At 44.7% G+C, this 3,889-nt stretch overlaps 1 pseudogene; it reads right to left on the bottom strand.

Moving 5' to 3' along the window:
* Positions 1 to 611: 611 nt before the first annotated feature.
* Positions 612 to 3,087, bottom strand: LOC112650679 (adenylyl cyclase-associated protein 1-like; annotated as a pseudogene).
* Between the last annotated feature and the right edge of the window lie 802 nt (positions 3,088 to 3,889).

Genomic DNA, 3,889 nt, shown 5'->3' on the forward strand with positions numbered 1-3,889 from the left:
AAATTTAGTCACTCACAACAACAGTCCTCATTTAGTATCTCATAATTTTAGTGGATGTGGAATTTGGCTTGCGGTTTGGCTTGATGGTTCTGGCTCAGGGTCTTTCCTGAGGTTCAATTAGGTATTGGCCGGGGCAGCAGTCATCTGAAGCCTTGATTGGGGCTGAGGGGATCTACTTGCAAAGCCACTCACTCACATGGCTATAAGTTGGTGCTGACTAGTGCCAGGATGCCAGAAACCCTCTCTGGGAGGACCTCTCCCTGGGGCTGTTTGAGTATTCTCACGATGTGGAAGCTGGCTACCTCCAGGCTGAGGATCCAAGAGAGCAAGGGAGAAACTGCAGTGTCTTTTATGACTTAAACTCAGAAGCCATACACTATCACTTCCACTCTGTTTATTATTCATATATGCTCATCCTATTCAGTAAGGAAGGCGACTACACAAAAAAAATTAAATACCAGGAGGTGAGGATCATTGAAGACTATCCTGGAGGCTGACTAGTGTATATTCCCTGTGCTTAAAACCGCCTAGCATTTTTCTTTGTCTTTTTTGTTCTGTTTAGGGTTTGTTTTTTTTTTTTGGTATTAATTTTATTCTATTTTATGTATAACTTTAAGTACATAAAGGTTTATTTCCACAGGCCTCAGGAAATGGGTAGAAGTCAACAGGACAATCTCACTTCCCACCAAAAAAGTTGCATATTTTGGTAAGTGTCCTAGAGAGAAAAACTGTAATTTACATCAGCAGTGCTGTGCAAGATTTTTATATAAGACCTAAAACCAGGCTGCAGTGGAGACGTTAGTCCTTTGATCAGATGCCCGGACAGAAACCAAAAACAGTTGAGCATGACAGGGCAAAGGAGACAATGAAGGTGGACAGGAACCTAGCACGGAAGGAGGAAGGAATTTCAGACTCCTCGGAATGGTGTGCTTTCCTCTTTTTTTTTTGTCTTTTTTTGTCTAAGCTGTCTCTATAGGAAGGTGCTGGGCAGGGACCCCAGTGAAAGGAAGGGGCCAAGACTCTTTTAAGTGGCCTGGGTGCAGGGCACTGCCAGCAGCTGATACAGGAGAACCTGCACCCAGGTTCAGGCCAAGCCAGGATGGAATACAGAATAAAAGGAATGCTTACAGGAAACAATGATGCTTGGAATGCTAGATGGCCAAGCTTCAGCCTTTGGTCCAGTGCATGCCCTCCCTCGCTGGTCAGCAGTGAAAAATTAGTTTGGCTAGAAGAACTGGCTAGGATCTCCCCAGCCTCTGCTACCTTCACGCTCATTGTTAGAAAAAGATGACCTTGTGTGAACATTCTGATCTGTTAATCCCTGGGTACTGTTTTATTCTTCTGGAAAGACTGTTGGTCAAATAACCCCCAAAGGCTGAAACCTAAAACATACCAGTCCTGGTGTGTGGTTCCCAGAGAATGGACTGGTGGTGTGGTTGGGGTGATAGGGAGAAGCTGTACCTTCCTACAGAAGATCAGCTGACCTGCTCTCCCGCCCCAAATCTCAGCCTGAGGTATATTTCAGTGAAGGCAGGGATCTGTGCTTCTCAGAGCAGAGAAGCAGTTTAAGAGCAGAAAGGTAAAGGAAATCTAGAAAAGAACCGTCCTGATACAGATTTATCCCATGGTGTGAGGGGGAGGGCAAAGAACCCAGTGGCACTTCTCTTATCCAGCAATTTCTGTCACTGTGGTGATCAACTTCTCCCCATTCCATAGGGTCTTGAACTGCTCAGGGGCTGGGAATTCATTATAGTCACCGCCTTCGGTAGGAATGATGACATTCATCTCAGAAGATTTGGCCCTATCTCGCAATCCAGGGAATTCTTGCTCAGGTCAACATGGCAGCCAACTGTTTTGTTGATGGAAATGGTTAGCACTTTACCTATTACCTGAACCTTGACATCCCTACTATTGGTTATCTCCACAATGCCCACCACGTCATAGAACACCAGACCGAGTTTCTTACAGTTATCTACCATAATGGAGTTTATTTTGCCCTTGATTTGCAATGTTGTGTTGACACATTGGTATATGTAACCACCTGTTTCAGCTCTGTGTCATCAATCACCAGGTTGGAAACATTCTCCTGATTTTCCACTCTCCACTTGCTCTCCAGTTCCAAGTACAGCTGGCTCCTTCTTTGTGGTTGGCTTGGGGGATGGCCTGACTCCTGGTTTAGGTGCAGAGAACCGTCTGGGGCCACTTCGTACTGGACCACTCTGGGCCTCAGGGAGGGGTTCTTGTGAGTCTTCATGTCATCAGATACATGTTTCAGGGCATGTGTGATGCTCTCCCCCTGATTAATCTGCTCAAACAGTGCTGAGCGGGAAGCAGACTCATCTGAGCCTGAACTGGTGGGGTCTGGTGTGGGAGGTGGGCCTGGTGGGGATGGGGGAGGAGAACCCGATCCAGCAGAGGGTCCAGATGGCAGTCCACTCAGTTGTTGTGCCACAGGCCCCGTTTTGCTCCAGGCCAGTCCGGTGGTATGGAACTCCTTAATGTAAGCCTGTAGCTCTGTCCATATACTCACATAAGCTTTGACCCAATCCACATGCTTCTTATCAACATCTTTGTACTCCTTGAGGACTCGGTTTGTGTAAAACAGGGCAGCATCATTCATTTATTTCACATAAAGACCAGGCTTGGAAGCCATAGCCACCCAACCCAGGGCCTGGATACTTTCACTGACAACAACTTGCTGCCTCAGTTATTCTCCCAGAAGGTTATCACTTCTTGGATCTGCCCTGATTTGGGTGCCAACAAGTCAGAAAGCTTATTGTGTGCCGGAGAGTACTGTGTGTACTGCTGACACGGAGAGGCTGTAACCAAGAGAGCTCGCTCCAACTTCAGACCTGTGTGGACCATCTCCGCATGTTTCTGCACGTCTCCCCCAGTCTCTTTATTGACCTTCAGGTACTCGGCCACAAGACCAGCAAGGAGTGAGGCAAATGCTTGCACACATGGAGCTGCTTCTGCTTTTGGAGCACTGTCTCCATACCCACAGTGCGTGTCAGAGGCATGGGATACTGCCTCCAGGAGGCCCAGTGCCCTCTCCAATCTTTCCACCGGATTTTGCATATCAGCCATAATGTACCACCTCCCGACTGCGATCAGCTGCTCTCCACTTCCGGCAAGAACCTGTCTTTTTTTTTTTTTTTTTTTTTTAAAGATTTTATTTATTTATTTATTTATTTATTTTAGAGGAGGGGAGGGGAAGAGGCAGAGAGAATCTTAAGCAGACTCTACACTGAGTGCAGAGCCTGACACAGGCTCCATCTCATGACCCTGAGATCACAACCTTGAGATCACAACCTGAGCTGAAACCAAGAGTCAGACACTTAACCAACAGCATTACCCAGGCACCCCAAAACTGCCAGCATCTAAGGGTAATCTAATAAATGTTTTGAACAATGAATAAATTCCACCATGCAGATTTTCAAAAGTATTTTTCTTTGCAGCTTATTCCCTAAGCAGTTATACTATGTTATTTATTGGAATTGGAATTTCTGTCTAGATAAAAATTTGTAATCTATAAAATAATCTATAAATGTAAACACATAAACTTAATAAGTATATTGAAAATAAATTTGTCTTTTTGAAATTGCATCTTTCTGATATACAATAAGTTTTTTCCACTCTCTTCTTATCACTGACATTTCTGTTGTCTCTAGATTTTTTTTCTATTATAAATACATTGTGGTAAACATCTGTTTTTTTTTTCAAACAAAAGTGAGTTTATTTACAAAAATTACAATAATTACAGATAGTAGAAATTGAGACAATTTCCCCTGTTACTGTGACAGAAGCTGCCAGCCTTCACTTTAAAATGAGGATTTGGGGGATCCTTGGGTGGCTCAGCAGTTCAGTGCCTGCTTCAGCCCAGGGTGTG

The sequence above is a fragment of the Canis lupus genome, chromosome 29 (assembly GCF_003254725.2).
Source record: "Canis lupus dingo isolate Sandy chromosome 29, ASM325472v2, whole genome shotgun sequence".
Lineage (NCBI taxonomy): Eukaryota > Metazoa > Chordata > Mammalia > Carnivora > Canidae > Canis > Canis lupus.